Below are 20,544 nucleotides of genomic sequence, written 5' to 3'. Positions count from 1 at the left end.
GCTTTTGTTATTCATTCAGGAGATGGCACATCAATTGTCTGAAGAATAGCCTTCTTCCACTTTATTATGCTTAGGAATGTGTCCACAACCAAGCTGCGTGTGCATTTTATGAAAGTATTCCAAGTATGTGCAAGCCATTTCTTAATTTTTCCTGAATATTGGAGGTGAGGAGGTAATGCTGTAGGTTCAAAATTACCCACCCTTTTTGTAGCCTTTGATGAAGAAGAGGCAGTCTCAGACTTTTTGAAGGGAGGTAATCAAAGGCATACCTAGCCTGAGGACTCTGAACTTTCTAAAGGGCAGACACTTTCTCAGATGCAGCACTCGGGCTTTAATCAAACAGCCCTGAGTGCATATGCTGCCTCTTATTCTCCAGGGCTGAGTGGGCTTCTGGTGTTAAAATTACTTTCGCACTGTGAGCAGCTAGGGAATTGGCATGCAAGGCTTTGTCTGTTGGCTTAAGAAGAGGAGCAAGAAGGATGGAAAGAAAGGCTTGTGTGGGTTCGTTTTGTTCTGGGTCACCTTGTGTCCCAAAGGTATTGCAATTGCTTGAAACTGTGAATGACAGATCCTTTCTCTTTTCCACACTCCTGTCTTTTTTCAGAGAAAGGGTGGCGAAATAAGGGTTCCATGACTGGTGTCCTTCTGTGTTCTGAAATTGTGTTTATAATGAATAGTCCCAGCAAAGAATAAAAAAATCTGGTAATGTAGAGGTGTTGTGGAAAGACAGAGTTTTATTGTTTCTCTTCATCACCCCTTAAAGGCAAATTGAAAGCAGCAATGCCAATGACAACTGTACTTCACCATTAAAAATTGCCCCTGACTTTTGTAATATACTTTATACCTACGTTTGTCCTTATTTTTGAGATATGCAAAATGAAAACCATGTGGGCAAGCTCATTAACAGATGCTCTATTTGATTATAAAATAGCAGAGCCAAAGAAGTAAAGGCAAATGTGACTAAGTCCCTAAGTCAAGAATGTAGGTCTGGTGAGCCCAAGAGAGTCAACTTAGCAAACAAATACCAGTCAGGTGGAGTAATTGTTTGCTTCTGTAGGTCATAACGTTGAGCAACCTGACTGGACCTCACTGGTCATTTTGATTTCAAGTTCTGAGTCGCTCCATTATCCTTTCCATAAAGCATCTAGCTAGCACTTTCAGGACAATGTTGATTGTGGCTAATTTGAATATGGTCTCTGTTTCCAGTGAATTCTAGAAGGCAGACTTTTTGACTGCCTTTCTATGAGCCAAATACCTGTGTTTTTTTCATCCTTCTGATTTCCTCAAATTCAAGGCCTGTTGGGGTGGAGTTTGCCCCATAGGCTCTTTCTATCTGGCTGCTTAAGAATTTGTTATCGCTATATATTTGTTACCCTAGAAATATATACTTGGTTCTCATGTTCTCAAGTTCAGCCTCTGTACCTTCTTAAACTGACACACTCATCTGAAGGCTCACATGATAATCCTTTAATACTAGAAACATAAATTGTAAGAATAGGGAGCCCCTTTCCCTTCTTGATAATATGCATTCACAGAAATAATGATTTTCTGGAGAAAGCTTCTTTTCTTTGTCAGTTCTATTTTTTTCCCTTCCTGAGTCAAAGGGATATCTCTGATGTTGAGAATTTATGGCAGACTGGGGCAAAATGGTCAATATAATGACAGACTTCTGAAGGCTGATCTTGAGAATAGTAGGGCCTTGGGAGTGCTTCTCTTTATCATCCTACATAGATGGACCAACTGTGTTTATATTTTGAGCATCTAAAGAGTTTATTGAACAGGAAAATTTGAGTCAGGAGGGAAATTTGCAGGAAATCATACATTTGTGTAATTCTAATAAATGTTACACGTTCAGTAAAATAATCAAAAGAAGACTATAGAGAAATGCTAAATTTGAGGCCAAACTCCTACTAAGGTGTACTTAGTCTTTCTTATAGACTAACCTGTGGCTTCCCACAATTCATGTGTTAATGTCCTAACTTTCAGTGGGATGCTATTTGAAGATGGAATGTTTGCAAGGTAATAAGGGTTTAAGTGGGATCATAATACTAGGACCCTAACAAGAAGAGTTTGATACATATATTCATATGGAGGTATGAGAGCTCCCTCTCACTTTCTGTCCTCCATTCTTTCCTCATTCTCTCTCTCTCTCTCTCTCTCTCTCTCTCTCTCTCTCTCTCTCTCTCTCTCTGTATGTGTATGCATATTTGTCTCTTTCTCTCACCCTTTACACACACACACACACACACACACACACACACACACACACACATACACATACACACATTAAAAATGTAAATAAATAAAACTCAAAAAGAAAGGTCTTTGACCATGGACTTATGGATGGCAGAATTTTGACAAAATAAATATCTGGGTTTCAAAATATTTAATTGCATTTGGTGTGTGTGTGTGTGTATGTGTGTGTGTGTGTGTGTGTGTGTGTGTGTGTGTGTCTGTGTGTGTGTGTTCACCCACTTGCCAATGCATTTAATTAGAGGACAAGTTTTAAAAGTTGATTTTCTCTTTACCATGTGGATCCCAAGGATCAAACTCATATCATCAGGCTTGGTGGTAAATGACTACTGACTGAGCTCTCTCATTCGCCTTAAATATCTATTTTTAAGCCACTTGGGTATTATAGCTTGTTCTTAGAGCCCAAGAAGACTATTTTCCAAATTATATTTAATACATGAATCACTTGTATTCAATTCTTTAAGAAAATATCTTGAGAATTCCATTAAGTCCAGCAAGTATTGATAATTACAATTGTATCCCAAGATCAAGATTCTCTCCTTCCTTTGTTTCTTTCAAACATGATACCTCATATAGATATGGTTGATGCAGACAATCTAGACCAATGACCATGATGGTGGGAGCATGTCAGCAGACAGGCAGGCATGGCACTGGGGCAGTAGCTGAAAGCTCACATCTTGATGTATAAGCATGAGGGAGGGAGAGAGAGAGAGAGAGAGAGAGAGAGAGAGAGAGAGAGAGAGAGAGAGAGAGACTATGAATGATGTGGGCTTTTAAAACCCTAAAACCTACCCCCAGTGACACACTTCTTCCAACAAGACCTCCTATTATTTTTCAAACAGTTCAACCAACTGGGGAACAAGTGTTGAAATATATGAGCCAGTGGAGGCCATTCTCATTCAGGCCATCACAAAACCCAGGCCACTATGGATGACACCATTCACTGGGTTGTGCTGTGAACTATGTAAGAGCAAGCATGCAGACAAGGATCTGTACTCTTGACTATGGGTGTGATGTGACTAGCTGTTTACGTTCCTGCCTTGACATCTCACAATAATGTACTATGACCTGGAACTGTAAGCCAAAGAAACCCTTCCCCTCTGAGTTCTTTATTGTCAGTGTGCTTTATCACAGCAACATAACTGAAACTAGAATGGTGATTGATAGTCTTTTTGAATGTTCAAGAACATAGTCAGCAAGTTGGGATTAACTGTGTCATGTCATGATTTCTTTTGTCTGCCTTCAAACCAGAATCTATGAATGACATATAATTAACCCATTTTAATGAAAGTAGAGTTGAGATAAATGAGCAGCAACTGCTTCTGAGCTGCTCCTGTAGAAGCCTAAGTTTCTAAAGAACTGACTTTGAACCATTGATTACTTGAAATATGTCACAGTTTAGAGGACTTGATTGTGGGCAAGGATTAAATTCTTACTGTGAAATAGGACAGAAAACATACTAACCTAGTTACTGAAGTGTTGCTAAGAATGAAATAACATTATTTGGAAGCAAGAGAATTGTAATTAGGAAAAGGTATGACACATGCTAAAAATACCTGAAATAATAGCATTTGAAGACAGCTATGTCAGCTAAAGTTTCAAATAACACTTTGGTCCCTATCAATGAAAACCTGCTAAAGCAACAATATCAAGCAAGCACTATACTTTTTCTATGTAACTTCTCTTGACAAGCTGGTGGGTGGGCTCAGCAAAATGGTTGACAGTATCATTGGAATAGGCAAACCCTAAGGGGTTTGTATAAATACATAATAAAGCATTAGTACATGTATGCCTCATTGATTATTATTAAATAGTCCTCCCTCCTTTTCCCTATATTTAGTCATGACTGGAACTCCTTAGCCATATCTAATCTAAACAGCCGTTTATCCTCTTTGGAAGGATTGTGGTTTGGTTATTTTTATCCAGTTGTATTGATACACTTGCCAAGTTATTTGCTCTGGCTAGAGTTGAAGAGGTGGTTGATACGTAAGTCAAAATGCAACCCATTATGACGTAAAGCTCTTCTATATACAAAAGCAGAATGGACCTTACTTGAAGGGAAAAACTAACTCTTATAAATAAATTCAGAGAAGACTACATGGATTTTTAAAAAATCTTTTAGTTCCCCTAGTATTCCATTAACAATTTTGATTATAGAATGAAAATGGATGTAGTTACAGAAAAATTATATTTGTGATATTCTTAGAAATGGATCTAGTTGGCTCTTGGGTGACTTTATATGCCTTCCAAAGTCTTCTAAGAAATGCAAAATGCCTCTAGGAGAGAAATAGCAGAATTCATTATCTGCTGATAGCTTGCCAGAAATAATAGTAGCCAGTTGAGAATAAGGGTTCATGGAACAAGGGAGGAATATGACATTTGGATAAAAATGTGGAACATTGTGAGAGCATTTGAGGAGACAGCTCTGTTTCAACCTACCATGATGAAAATCATAGAGTGGCAAAGGAAATGAAGTATTGAGTCCTGGTTAAATTCTTATGGAAGGTGTAAATTTGCCTTGTACTGCATGCATACACTGAATTGGTGAACTATTGTTTTGAAGCTCATTGTTTAAAATGTCAAAAACTTGAAGACTGATGTGAACTACCTTTGAGGACAAGGGAATGACCATTTATATTTCTGTTATCGGCTTATGATCCCACTATGTATTTTGTATTTGTTTTTCTCACTTAGTCTTTATGACTACCCTGCCAGGTAGCTATTATTTTCCCTAGTTCATGCACATTAAGCATGTGATCATTTATTCTATCAGGCTAGCTACAAGTATGTCAATTTTGAAAAGCCTAATCCAACTTTTCATTAGTGCTTTGTATATAGAACCATTTATGCAAATGATATGATACAAATATAACTTCCACTCTATAATATAGTATAACTGTAAATACTTTTAGAAGGTAATGCTGTAATTTGGGGTATTAGTTCACTGCTTTAAAAAGGAGCATGTTTTAGTTCATAACCGTAGCTGTCTTGGGTACCATTTGAGCTTTCTATTCCTCTGTTATTGCCAAGCATGGAATTAACTTTATGAAGGTGATTCACTTAGGCATTAAGCCCCTCTATGGCAACATGAAAGTGATTATGTCCTCACATAATTGGAAAAACAAAGCATGCCCTTTCATTCAAATCGATCAATAAACTCATATAATCAAGCACCATGCATGGACACACACACATACACACACACAAAAAAAACACACACACACACACAGTATCCATAATGGTTTGTTCACTTTCATACAACCACATATATTTGTAAGCTTTAATATTTCATTTATTGCAATAAAAAATAAATAAATAAACTTACAGGGAAGGGTTACTTTAAAAAAATCACTGTTGAAAAAAATCACTGTTGGTGTAAATCTAGTTTCCTATTATACTGAGATGTTGCATTTGGTCTTTTTGCCCTGAATACTTGAATACACTTCTAGCAGGATCCATAGCAATTTAATGAGACCTTAAACAGAATTGTGATTGTTTTCACTGGTTACTGTATCTAATTTTTAAAAAACCAAGTAACAACTTTAATCATTACAGAATTAAACAACCAGCCAGTCAGTCATTGTAAAGCTTTCTTACCTAGCCTGGAAAGGAAGGTCACAAAGCCATTGCTTTTCAAAAGTAGTCCATTCTATCTCACAGTGAAATACAGAAGCAAGCTGCAGGGTAGTATAGAGGAAAGCCATTGAACTGTCATGTGAAGACACAGAAAACACTGCACACCCTACTTCCAGGTATCATTCAGTTTCTTTATCTTTAAAAGAGACTGTTGGGTTAGCAGATGTCTATGGATACTTCAGTCTCAGAAGATGTATATGAAATAGAAGTTCTGCCAAGAATGTGAACTTGGGAATGTGAAGATAAGGCTGGATATTCACCCACGTGGTGACTTATACAACTCCCTAATTATACTCAAAACTAACACCTTACATTGATAAGTCTTCAGTAGTCAGAATTCTTTGGAATTATTATATTTCCTTTCAACAGAACTTCTTCTTTATGAACTTGAGGAAGCATACTCAGCCATCTGAGAAGCTCATTGACTATTAGCTTTATTTGGGACCATTGCCTCTTTGGAAGGAATTGGGAGAAACAGATAAAAACTGTGCAGAAAGGCAAGTACCAAGAGCGTATGAGATTTTGTTTCCAGAGTAAAAGAAAGAGATAGGGGGAGAAACAAATAACCACAAGGGGCTGGAGACACTCTCAGTGGTGTTTTCTGTCCAGATTATTTGCCACTGTTAAGTCTGGAAGACATGGCCACCATGTATACCAATGCTTTTTGCACCTGTGGTATGAGAAGTTTAGAGAATCATGATGCTAGAAATAAGCCTATTCATTTTAGTTTTTTAGATTTATGTTATACATAAGAGCATTTTGCCTGCATGCATGTGTGTCCACCATGTGTGCGTTTAGTGACCAAGGAGGTCAGAAGATGGCATTGGATCCCTTGGGACAGATGGTTGTGAGCCATCATGCGGGTGCTAGGAATCAAACCTTGGTTCTCTACAAGAGCAACAAGTGCGCTTAACTGCTAAGCCAACTCCCTAGCCCTAGAAATATGTTTAAACTGTATTTGGTGTCAAACAATGAGGTTTTGTTGTTTGTTGACAGCTGATGATCTTGAGTTTTCTTTTATAATACACGGATCTTCATGCCAACTGTTCTGAGCAGTTATAACTTTTCCTAGTTGGTAGCTGAGGAGATTGATGCCCAGAAATTATGCCATTTTCTTACATTTTCTAATTGTGCTCCATTTAACTTTTTTCCATCTAATTCTAAAGTTTCACTTTCATCATGAAGTTAAAATACAATACTGTCTCTCATTTTTTGGAGTTGGCATTTGTACTTAAATGCCAAGCTTAACTTGATTCACCTAAGATTCTGGGTTGTCATTTCCAATCATAGATTTCTTGAATAGGCTACCATAGCTTTTGTGTGTCTCCCAGGACCACATCTTTTCAATACTTGACACTGGCTAAAACTCTATTGAGATATGCTGCTTTTCTTCCATTTAGGCTCTTTGTACACCTGTCATAGAAAAATAATAATCTCCTACTCATACTGACCTGGTGTGCTTCACATGAAATTCAGAAAAGGTTCTCATAAAGATCCTGCTATAGACTATCTCAACCTTCACAAATGGAAGTGTTAGAGCCAGAATTCAAGTCTTAGTTTGACTGACCCACAGTTTTTCTTCTTTCTGTCTTCAGACTTTCTATTTGAAAATTCCCAGTAGTATAAAGTCCTCTCTGCCCGTCTTCCTTGCCTATTTGCTCCTAAATCTTCATTAATGTCATCTTTCAGCTTAGTTTCTGGGATGAAGATACTCTTTTGCCATGTATCTAGACCACCACTAATTTATTCATTGTGCTAAAGAACAGGGAGATGATGGGCTCTGGATTGTATGCTTTTTACTTATTAACCACTCACATCAGCTCCCCAGTATAGGTGTTACTGTATGCTTTATTCTATATAAAGTGAAAGTAAAGCATAAAGATGACAAGTGACTTTACTATGGTATCAAAAAACAGAAAGCAGCCAATAAATGATTGTGTTGTCGATGGTAACTGCTCATCAGATGCCCTCTTCTATCTTTACAGTATTTTGCAATTAGACATGGCAGTGCAATTAGTTGGGGCCAATAGGAAGCAGCAGGCTTCAGAACTTGGTCAAATTTATCTCCTTGTGAGATATTATTAAAGATATAAAACAGCTATTAAGGCTGAAAATTTCTCCAGTTGATTATCAACCTTCTGGTCATTACAAGTGGTTGAAGAAGAAAGGACTTTACTACTTAGCAGCATATTTCATATTTTAGATTATATATGTACAATATGTATAAAAAGATGTATGTATTTTATCCAAGCATTTTCTTTTACTTTGAAAATACATTTGGATGATCATACATTTTTATGCATTTAAAATAGTTGCTCCTTTATGAAAAAGGTGGCCTTAATAGTGTCAGCAAACTTCCTCATGCATTTTCTAATTTTTTTCCAGTAGTTTTAAATTAATCAAGTATTGGAATGGGTATTATTGGCAAAAAGAAAGGAAAAATACATGGTGTTTAGAAGGCATTCTTGTGATGTGTGTGTGTGTGTGTGTGTGTGTGTGTGTGTGTGTGTGTGTGTTGCATGCATGTCAATATGTAGGTGTGCAATACCTGTGTCTCACACTTCTGATGTTTTTCACTATAGCAGCCCCCTCAATTTTTGAGACAGGACCTCTCATTGAATTTCTGCTAGCCTGGCTAGGTAAGGAGTCCTTGGGATCTGCCTGTGTCTGTCCTCTAATCTTGGAGCTCCAGGCACGCACAAGCATGCCTCAAGGTTAGGGTTAGGAACTTGAGATTTGCTCTTAGGTCTCAATGCTTACAGAGAAAGCCCTATTACTTTCTGAGCCATCTCTTCAGCTCCTGGTGCATTTTAAACTTGCTTTGGCTTTCTTAGTTATTTAGAATCTCTTTATAGTTCTAACTCCTTAGCTGAGAACAATATTCTGAGTGAAACTGTGATGTGCATTTGCATAATTTCTAGATCTGTGTTGTTTACTCAATTATGTGTGGGCTTAATCACAAAGTTGTTGTCGGGAAGTATTTGAGAGCTGTCTTTATGATGTGTAGCTCAATTTCATTTGGAAGAAATTTGGTCATGTTGACCATTAAAAGATAACATAAGCCAAGGTTTCCATAGTTGGTTGGCAAATCAATTTTGTTTTATTTTTTGCTGGTGAATTCATAACTCATTGGTCAGCTAATTGAAGTGTCATGAACAGTGCCTTTGGGGCTAGTGGTGACACATGAATCCTAGTGTTATCTCTCAAAGAATATTTAATTTAAGGAAAAAATTAACTTAATAATAATGCTTTAATTTTTTTCTAATCTATTGGGCTATTCATAGAGTTCAAAGGTGATGGCTATTGTAAACACGGGAATTTGAAGCAGAGTTTTCTTTTTCTTTCTGTGGTGGAAAAGAATTTTGAGTAGTCTCCTCTCCTCCATACTCTTTTAGTACATAACAATCTCTTACTGGAATCCCTAAGATATTTTCTGTAATTGAAATTATTCAGCCAAAGTACATTTATTTCTAGGTCCACAGCATCTGTCATATGAATATAAACTCTGTATAGTCTTTCTCATATCCTTACTGTCCCTTCTATAATAGTCATGAAAAATTATTGCTAGAAACTGGAGATTTGGCTCAGTGGTTAAGAGCACTTGTTGCTCTTAGGGAGGGCTTAGATTCAGTTTCCAGCACCCACACGGTGGCTCAGAATCATCTGTAACTCCAGTTCTAGAAGATCTGACTGCCTCTTCTTACCTCTTCAGGCACCAGGCATGCACACAATGCACATGCACACAGGCCAGCAATACATTTATACACATAAAATAAATAAATCTCAAATAATTGAAAACATTATTACCGAATGTTTGCTTTACCTTAACAGAGATTCTTAATTGATGTACCATTTGTGATTCCATTACAATATAGCAAAAAAAGCATTTATCTCAGAGTAGGTGACATGGCTTGGCAGATGATGGCACTTTTGGTGCAAGTCTAGTGACTTGAGCTTGATCCCTTCACACACATGTCCTCCACACAGATGCCATGGCACACATACACTGCCCCCACATACGTCAAGCATACGTACGTATACAACTATAATTGTAATAATAATAATAAATACAAATTTAAAGAAATATTAAGGTCAACTATAGCTTTTGAACTTGTTTCTTTCCCCTCTGTGTCAAACTACAAAGTAAATAATCAAATCAATAAAAAACTTACAGTGTTACTAAAGCTATACATACTTAAACCTTGCCCAGTCACTAACCAGCTGCATCACCTTGCCAAGGCTTTGTCAGTGTCAGTTTTCTTGTTTAACACCAGAGTGCTGGAGGAAAGGGCCTCTAGGATTATAGCCCTATGGCACAACTCTCGGAAGCAATAGAGAAAACCGTGCATTTTAATTGACTGTCTCTGAGAACAAATGTGAATGTTAAACTCAGTTTTTAAACATGAATTCATTGCTGGGTGTTGGTGATGCATACCTTTAATCCTAGCACTCAGGAGGGAGAGGCAAGTGGAACAATGTAGTTCAAGGCCAGCCTAGTCCACATAGTGAGCTTCACCCTTCCCCCAAAAGAACTTGTTGATTGGAAACTTGTTACTAATCATTATTTTATTTTATTTAACTCTTCTCTTTTCCAAGTGCCTTTCTTCCTCTCTGTCTCTCTCTGTCTCTCTGTCTCTGTCTCTGTCTCTGTCTCTCTCTCTCTCTCTCTCTCTCTCTCTGTGTGTGTGTGTGTGTGTGTGTGTGTGTGTGTGTGTGTGTGTGTGTGTGTGTGTTGTCCTGGCTTTTGTGCAAACTTTGGTGTTGCTAAAGGCACATGGTCTGTATTTTAAAAAGCACTTCACCAGTAATGTCCTTATAAACTCAGATTTATGACAGAAAAGGCACTTTTTACAAAAAGAATGCAATGATAGGAAATAGAAAAACATTTCATGTAACTGTGATTGAGACAGGCACTATTAATAGTTTTGATTTTTATTGGGTATCCTCAGGAAAGTTCATAGCTCTGTGTCTCTGTTAAACCACATTCTCTCAGAGTTCAAAGACAGATCAAAAAGAAAGGAAAAGGTGAATAAAATGTAGGTAGTGGGGTAAAAATAACAGGTATGGTTTGGAAATAAACATAAAAGAAGCTGAAAGGCGATTTGTGGTCTGTGGGAGAAGTCTGCTCTTGGCTCACACCCCTTGCTGTTGCCCAGATGTTACTCCCAACAACACCATTATGCTATAACCATGCCTAAGGACACAACTGAGTCTTGGATTTTCACCTGATAGGGAGAAGCTCCATGGAATGTGGCTGTTTTCTTTTTCAACAGGGTTTAAATAAGAAAGAACAGTTTGCCCGATATATGATAACTTTTGAGGCCTTCTCATCTCTCCACACACAGATGAACTATCACGGTTTACAAAGTAATATTATGGCTTGCTGAGGGAAAAGTGGGGTCTTTCTTATGACTTATGGCTCCATCTGGGAAAATATGGCTTTGTTTTCTGAGAAAAATTTATCCATCAGTCTTTTGATCACCATAATTATTCTTTTTTAATCTTGAATTTTGTTGATTTATTAATAAAGCCTGAGACTTCCAGAGCATCCCAATCTCTCTTGTGACATCAATAGTTTTCCAAGGCATTTGTTATTGTGACAATTGGAAAGAATAATGCCATTTATAAGAGATGCAGAGAAATTACCCTTTTAAAACTCTTATGTAGATATGACCTTAAAACTGAGCACGTAATTAATTTATTTACCAAACATATATTGATTGTCTATTATGTGCCAGACATGATGTTAATTACATCTACCTCAAACTTTCCACTGTTAACAATGAACAAATGAATTAAAGGATGAATGGTCTCATACAGTACTCACTCTAATATTAGGCCTTCTCCAGGGCTGGCAATAAGTCAACAAAATATGCTGTCCATGGAAAGGTCTTATGTATGTATCTTTGGGATCTTGAATATTGTTTTAAATATGACATCTTGCTATACAAGCCTGAGGGATATGTGTCACATCATTTCCCATATAATGCACTAGACCTAAAAATATTTTCATAACCATTCTTAAGTGTAACTTTGTATTAAAAGAATGCCAGATCACATGGCTGCCTTTATATACTGTGTCCAAAGAGGAATCTCAGTTTGCCCAGGAGGGACCAATGGACCTGAATTTGAAGAATGAAACTATTTGAGAAATTACAGGAAGAATCAGGTTGGCAATAGTGAGAGAAACAGAATCAGTTGCCTTAAGCTTAATTGACTTAAATATAGTGAGCAGTATGGGCAATCTCTCACTGTGGGATACTGGGTGGCACTTGATTAGGAATTGATTTATGTATACATTTTGTGACAGGTTACATTTAATATATGTATAAAGGAAAAAGGAACCAAACCAATCATGTCCTGACATTTATTTGAATAATTGGCATTTTTAGGTGATCAATTTAAGTTATTGGCAATAAAACTAAAAAATCCTTTAGTTTGCCTGTCATTTGCGGCTTTATAAAACTCTTTATCTTTGATTTATGAAAATCATATGAGAAGTACAGTAATTGTTTGTTTCAGTTTACAAGGAATGAAACAGTAAATGTAACTGACTTAAGCCTAGTTGCTGTTGCTAGGAAATAGTGTAATTCCCATTTGTTGAGACATCTACTTTGTCAATTCTCATGATAGTCCTATAAAGTTAAAAAAAGACTATTTTTAAGTGAGGAAATGCAAGTGGAGTAGGAATCATTTGCAGAGTTCACTTGGTAGTAGGCAAAGCTGACTGTGAAATGCAGTCTTTCTATCTCCAGGGCCTGTGCTTTATAATCTCCAGGTTGTGTGCCTTTCTGTCTGTGTTATTACGGTTTTCACCTCATTCTGTTTCACTTCATTAAATTTCCCTATGTTCGGTGGCTCTTCCTATCTAGCAATAGCTGGCTATTACCTGGCAGGTTAGTTGTACCATTCACAGATGCTGTTTTCCTTTGCAGGTCTCCATGCACGGAGGCAGGTGTTCCAAAATCACACTCCCTAGACAGTAGTGCATCATCACTGCCATTCTCACAATCTGCCCATTTTGTCTCTGGCGTGTTTTTCAGAAGATGTGTATGAGACTAGGATTTTCTTAGGAGGATGTAGAGATGAATATGTTAGCATTTTTTACTTTTTCATCAGGTGTTTGGAGACCTGCAATTCCATTCACAGCAAGTGTGAGTTCCAGAGATTGACTTCAGGTCATGAGGCTTGGTGGAAAGAACTTTTACCTGCTGAGCCACTTCAATGACCCTCTATGACCCTCTTTTTCATAATATTTTGCCAGGGGAAAGCCCTTCATTTATATTTCAATCTCAGTGTCTCTTATTGGACAAGGAAAGTAACAATAGAAACAAGATTAAATGACTTTGACATGTCTCAAAATCATGACTCTACACAATGGGATCTTTTACCTTAGAGAAGAATCATATAAATCACTTCTAAAAAATAAAACTATATCATTTCCTTTTTGCGGCTATAATATTTTGGTCTTTTTTAGAGATTGTGACAAGAAAGTAAAGCTAAAGGTTTGGAAGAAATTATTGTATCTGTTCATTATTTAGCCTCTTGACTGCATAAGTATTTGCTTTTCATCTTTTGTTTGCTTGGTTGGTAGGGTACCAAGAGCATTGGAAACACTAAATCACTCTTAATAATTTAAAGATAAGCCCTCTGCTCAAATGTCGTAGCTTCTCTGGAAATGGCATACATCTGGTAGGTAAAATAATACTGAGAAAGCGAGTAAGCCATTATTTGAAGAAGGCAGAAAGGGCAATAGTGAGTAGGGGAATGTAGATTGAAGAGAGGCTGGATTTGATCAGTGTGCACTGATGCATGTTTTGAAATATCAAATATGTATAATTAATATGTGTTAATCAAAAATGAAATCAAATATTAAAACCTACTGATACTCTTTCCAACATAAGGTCGGTTTATTACCAGCTTTATTATGGACTTCCACACTCTTCCTAAGAAACCTTCATCTTCAGCTAAGTCTGCTCGCTCAGGGCTTAATTGCCCATACTGGTTTTCAAGTTTATCTGCACCAGGATGCCATGTTGTTGTGTGACACTATTCCTAGGGAGATATGAACAAATGTCTTACTTACCCTAGATAGGGAACTGATAACAGACTTAAATAACTATCACTCAAGTCCTTATTATTTGATGAACAAATGAGTTTTATTGGGGTTACTTACAGAAGAATGGCTGAGGAACTACTTACATGAGCAGAAATTACACTAAGACAACTACATTACCAAAAAGTCCACCCTAGCACAGGTGACATCTCAGGTGACACAAAATCTGACATGTACTGAAAAACCTGCATGTAGTTCAACGTGTTGGAAAGTGCCTTTTCCAGGTTAATCAGCTGGTCTGAGCCTTTTCCAGGAAGCTTGGTGGATCTCTGCTTCTTTTTTTTAATTTTAATTTTATTTTATTTTACAATATAATTTAATTCTACATATCAACCACGGATTCCCTTGTTCTCCCCCCTCCCGCCCCCCTCCCCTTCCCCCCAGCCCCCCCCCCCCCCCCCGTTCCCATCTCCTCCAGGGCAAAGACTCCCCTGAGGATTGAGATCAACCTGGTAGACTCATTCCAGGCAGGTCCAGTCCCCTCCTCCCAGGCTGAGCCAAGCGTCCCTGCATAAGCCCCAGGTTTCAAACAGCCAAATCATGTACTACAGGACCCAGTCCCACTGCCTGGATGCCTCCCAAACAGATCAAGCCAATCAACTGTCTCACCTATTCAGAGGGCCTGATCCAGAAGCCAAAAGTGTACAATGGTAAAAAGAATCTTCAACAAATGGTGCTGGCATAACTGGATATCAACATGTAGAAGGCTGCAAATAGATCCATATCTATCACCGTGCACAAAACTTAAGTCCAAGTGGATCAAAGACCTCAACATAAATCCAGCTACTCTGAACCTGCTAGAAGAGAAAGTAGGAAGTAGTCTTGAATGCATTGGCATAGGAGATCACTTCCTAAATATAACACCAGTAGCTCAGACACTGAGAGAAACAGTCAATCAATGGGACCTCTTGAAACTGAGAAGCTTTTGTAGAGCAAAGGATATGGTCAACAAGGCAAAGCGACAGCCTACTGAATGGGAAAAGATCTTCACCAACCCCACATCTGACAGAGGACTGACATCCAGATTATATAAGGCACTCAAGAAATTAGACATCAAAATGTCCAACAGTCCAATTAAGAAATGGGCTATAGAACTAAACAGAGAATTCTCAATAGAGGAAACTCAAATGGCTGAAAGACATTTAAGGAATTGCTCAACATCCCTAATTATCAGGGAAATGTGGATCTCTGCTTCTTATAGGAAGCTCAGCTGGTCTAAGAGTCTTCTCCCAGCAGTCCTTATAGCTTATATATGCTTGGAGATGGAGGGACCCAGTGATGATGCCTGAATCTTTAGGATCCAAGTGAATTAACAGACAGAGCCTACGGAATTCTATGCTTGGAATTTTAGTGAAATATGGGTGGGAGAAGGTGGAGATTGTTGGTATTTGGGGTTTTTAGCATCTATTTTTCTTAGATTTTTCAAATAGTTTAAAGATTTTCAAATGTGCCTCACTCATTGACATCCCACCTCCCATATTTTGCCTTAACTTCTTTTTCTAAACTTGGACATCTGTATGATTGACTTAAATTGTTTTAAACCAATTTCTGTATTTTATATTATGTGTTGTTTATCTTTCTGCTCCTGTATTATTCTAGGTACTTCATAGAAGTAGAATCATAGAATATGTATCAGTTTATACTTTTATATGTCCCTTATAATGTATTTCTAGTCAATTCATTCTGTAGCTCATGCCAGAGATCCCTTCCTTACTGAGACTGAATAATGTGCCAAGCACTCATATTGCTTCCATCTTTGGCTATTGTGAAGAGTGATGACATGAATGAATGTGGAAAAATAATTATGTCTCTACTTTCAGTGATCTTGCATGTAGGACTTGATGTATAATTGCTGAATCATATAGTAATTCTATTTTTTAATTATCTGAGGACCTGTTATCTATACTGTTACCCATAGTAGCTGCAGCATTTCATGCTCCTACCAGTAATGCACACAGTTATGATTTCTCCATGTGCTCTGCAATGTTTGTTTTTTTCTATTTGTTTTGTTGTTCATGCCTATCTTACTTGGAGCTGCTGTAACAAGTGCCATAGCCTGGTGTATCACTTATTCCTATCTATGATAAAAAAATCACTGGCCAAAAGAACTTACGAGACAAAGAGTTCATACAGACTTACAGCTTGAGGGTACAGACATTATGACAGGAAAAGAATGATTGGAGAATGTGAGATAGTTGGTCAAAATGTGTCCTCAGCCAAGAGGCAGAGAAAGAAGAATGCTGGTGCCATTCTTTCTTTTTCTTTTTTCATTCACTGTGGAGCACAAGCCTAAGGAATGATGCTGCCCACAGTAAGGATAGGTTTCCCTCTCAAATCTTACTGAAAATACCCTCACAGATATTCCAGAAACATGTATCCATGGTGTTTCTAAGATCAGGCAAGTTGAGGCTGAAGAGACAGCTCAGTGGCTAAGAGCACTGACTTCTCTTGTAGAGGACCCACGTTTGATTCCCAGTACCAATAATGACAGCTCAAACCATCTGTAACTCCAGTTCCAGGGGATCAGATGCCCTCTTCTAACCTCCAGAGGCACCAGGCATGTATGTGGTACATAGGCTACATGTAGGCAAAACATCTGTACACATTTAAAAATAATAAAATAATTTTAAAAAATAAGTAAATTCAGTCAGATTGACAATGATGACTTACCACAACTGAGTAGCTAATAAACAGTCTACATATATTCTCATTTTACTAGAGGTTGGAGATTTCAGGATAAAACGATGGTATATTTGGTGTATGGTAAGGGCTTATTTCCTGCTTTATAGATAGTGCCTTCTCATTTCATCCTCACAGAGTGTATGGGCATGGCTAATTCTATGAGATCTCTTTTAAGGGGCACTGCCCCAATCATGGGGTTCTACCTTCATTACCTAATCATTTTCCAAAAGACCTTACTTTCCAAAATCATCACCTTGGCAGTAAGAATTTTATCAGACAAATAGGGTGGGGAGCCTGACAAAAACTTTCATACCAGAGCCACAGCTACTCCAAAGGACACAGTGGTGACACACATGCTTTTGAATTTTACTACCCTAGTGATTAGTGCCATTAAGTATCTTTCTGGGTACTTATTGGTCATTTGTATTACTTCTTTGAAGAAACATCATTTCAAAGTCATTTGCCTAATTTTGAATCAGATTATATTCTTCTAGTTCTGTAGTTCTTCATATATCCTGGTTATTAATCTCTTACCTAATTATAGTGTGCAAATATTTTATCTCATACTGGAGTTGCCTTTTCATTTGGTTTATTGTACCTTTAGATGCACAAAAAGGAGTTAATTTCAGTGTAGTCCAATTTATCAGTTTTACTTTTTATTGACTAGGACCTAGGTGTCACAGTCAAGAAATTATTGAGAAGTCTAATACTATGAAGCTTTGTACCTATGTTTTCTTCTGAAAATGCTATAATTTTATGTCTTACTATTTGGTCTGTGAATTGATAATTATATATTGAAGAGAATATCCTTTCCCCAGTGAGTGATCTTGGAAATGTTAATAAAAGTCATATGATCATATGTATAAATTTTTATTTTGGAGTTTTATATTCCAGTCTATTCTAGATTTCTGTTTTTATGCTGTTAATTGTTGTGCTTTTGTGGTAACTTTGAAGACCAGAAAGTATGAATCTTCTAACTTCCTTATTTATTTGTTTGTTTGTTTATTTATTTATTTTTATATGTGTGTGTGTGTGTGCTGTGCATGTGTGTAATCACGTTTGTGTATGTGTAGGTGGGCATGCATGTGTATGTCTATATATGTGGAGGACCAAGCTTTTTGTTTGGAACCGTTTGAGATGATTGTGTTTCTCTTGTCCTTTATTCTATTGACTTGGTGAATTGTGATGGTTGATTTTCATATGTTCAATCATTCTTTTTTTAAGTCATTTTACATACCAACCACAGATCTCCCCTCTCATCCCTCCTCCCACTCCCATCCCACCTTTCTCTCCCCCTCATCCCCTTCTCCAACAGGGTAAGTTCTCCCATTCAGTTGAGGCAGGACCAAGCTCCTCCCCACTTTATCAGGGGTGAGCAAGGTGTCCCACCACAGGTAATGGGTTCCAGAAAGCCAGTTCATACACCAGGGATAGATCCTGATCTCACTGCCAGGGACCCTTCAAACAGACCAAGCTACATATCTCTCTCCTGTATGCAGGGGATGTAGTCCAGTCCCATGCTGTCAGTCTAAAGTTCACGAGTTCCTCTGAGCTTAGTTCAGTTGTCTCTGTAGATTTCCCCATCATGATCTTGACAACCCCTTGCTCATATAATCCCTCTTTCCTCTCTTTGACTGAACTCCTGGAGCTCAGCCTGGTGCATGGTTATGGATCTCTGCATCTGTTTCCATCAGTTACCAGATGAAGGCTCTATGATGACAGTTAGGGTATTCACCAATCTGATTACCAGGGTAGGCCAGTTCAGGCACCCTCACCACTGTTGCTAGTAGTCTAAGGTGGAGTCATCCTTGTGGATTCCTGGGAATTTCCCTAGCACTAGGTTTTTCCCTTACCCCAATGTCTCCCTCTATCAAGATATCTCTTTCATTGATTTCTCACTCTATCCCTCTCCCAGCTGGACCATCCCATTCCCTCATGTTCTCATCCCCCATCTCCTACCCTCTATTGTCCTCCCTCATCCCCAGTTTACTCATCAGGATCTCCTCTGTTTCCCCTTCCTAAGGTGATCTGTACATCCTCTTAGGGTCCTCTTTTTTCCTAGCTTCTCTGGAGCTGTGGGTTGTTGTCTGGTTATCCTTTGCTTTACATCTAGTGTCCACTTACGAGTGAGTACATACCATGTTTGTCTTTCTGAGTCTGGGTTACCTCATTCAGGATGGTATTTTCTAGTTCCATCCATTTGCCTGCAAATTTCATGATGTCATTGCTTTTTACAGGTGAGTAGAATTTCATTGTGTATATGCACCACATTTTCTTTATCCATTCTTTGGTTGAATGGAAAAAAGAAAGCATCTTCAACAAATGGTGCTGGCATAACTGGATGTCAACATGTAGAAGACTGCAAATAGATCCATATCTATTACCATGCACAAAACGCAAATCCAAGTCAATCAAAGACTTCAACATGAATCTAGCTACACTGAACCTGATAAAGTAGAATGTAGTGGGTAGCCATTCCAGCTTTGATCTGGAAGTTCCAACCCCCACTGAGACTTCGGCAACTGTCACACCTACAAGGCGGGGCCAAGGGAGGCACCTGGGGACCCGAGATCTGGATCGGGGAGCCCTCTCTCGGTTGCGGGACCCTGGATGGTGGAGGTGGCCCGAGCAGAGCTCCAGAGAACACCGCTGGACTGCGATACACTTTCCCCAGACCCTGCGACCTACCTATCCCTTAATTTGTAAGTTACGCCATTAAATAAATCTCCTTTTAACTACGTGGAGTGGCCTTAATAATTTCACCAATAGGAGAAAGTACGAAGTAGCCTAGAATGCATTCACACAGGAGACCACTTCCTAAATATAACAGTAACACAGATACTGAGAGCAACAATCAATAAATGGGACCTCCTGAAAATGAGAAGCTTCTATAAGGCAAAGGACATGGTCAATAAGACAAAAAGGAGGCCTACAGAATGGGAAAAGATCTTCACCATCTCCACATCTGACAGAGAGCTGATCTCCAAAATATATAAAGAACTCAAGAAACTAGATAGCAAAATACCAAACAATCCAATTACAAAAGGGCTACAGATCTAAACAGAGTTTAATCATTCTTGCATTTCATGAATAAAATTGGTCTTTGTTATATGCTACTGAATTTAGTCTGCTATTATTTTGTTCAGGATTTTGGTGTTAGTGTTTATTATGGATATTGGTATGTAGTTGTCCTTTTCTGTGTTGTGCTTACCTGGTTTTGTTGCTGAGGGAACATGAGCCTCAAAATAAATTAATAAATACTGCTTTCTGTTCAATTTTCTGAGGTGTTTAAGAGGATTAGTAATTCATTCCTACTGTTTTTTATGCTTTAAGAAATGTTTGTCCATGTATATCCCTTTACTGGAGAAATTTACATCATCATTTTAGTTAATCTCCAGCATTCGTTCAATTTTAGAGACTTCTCAGCAGGGCATGTAGGGTAGGCCTAGTGATACTGAACTTCCTCGGAATGTGTTCATTTGGGAATATCTTAATTTCTTCCCCAGTTTTGAAGGACAGTTTTAGTATATAGAGAGTTCTCAATCAACAGTTTTTTTCATCTGTCTGTTTGTCTGTTTGCCTTTGGCCTAAAGGAATTTGCACTAAAATTGGTTGAAAATCTTTTTTGTATTATTATTTTATTGTTTTGTATGTATGGGTGTTTTGCCTTTATGCAAATCTGGGCACCATATGTGTACAATGCCCTCCAGATCATATTCCCCTGGGATTAGAGTTTCAGACTGAGCTGCCATGTGGGTACTGGGGATAGAACTCAGGTACTCTGGTAAAGCACTCAGTACTCCTAACCACTTAGCCGTCTAACCAGTCCCTGGTTACTAATCTTGGTGAAGATTGCT

This window comes from Peromyscus californicus, unplaced genomic scaffold, assembly GCF_007827085.1.
Source record: "Peromyscus californicus insignis strain IS unplaced genomic scaffold, ASM782708v3 Scaffold_10__1_contigs__length_136768540, whole genome shotgun sequence".
Lineage (NCBI taxonomy): Eukaryota > Metazoa > Chordata > Mammalia > Rodentia > Cricetidae > Peromyscus > Peromyscus californicus.
Note: the sequence above shows the minus strand (reverse complement) of the source record.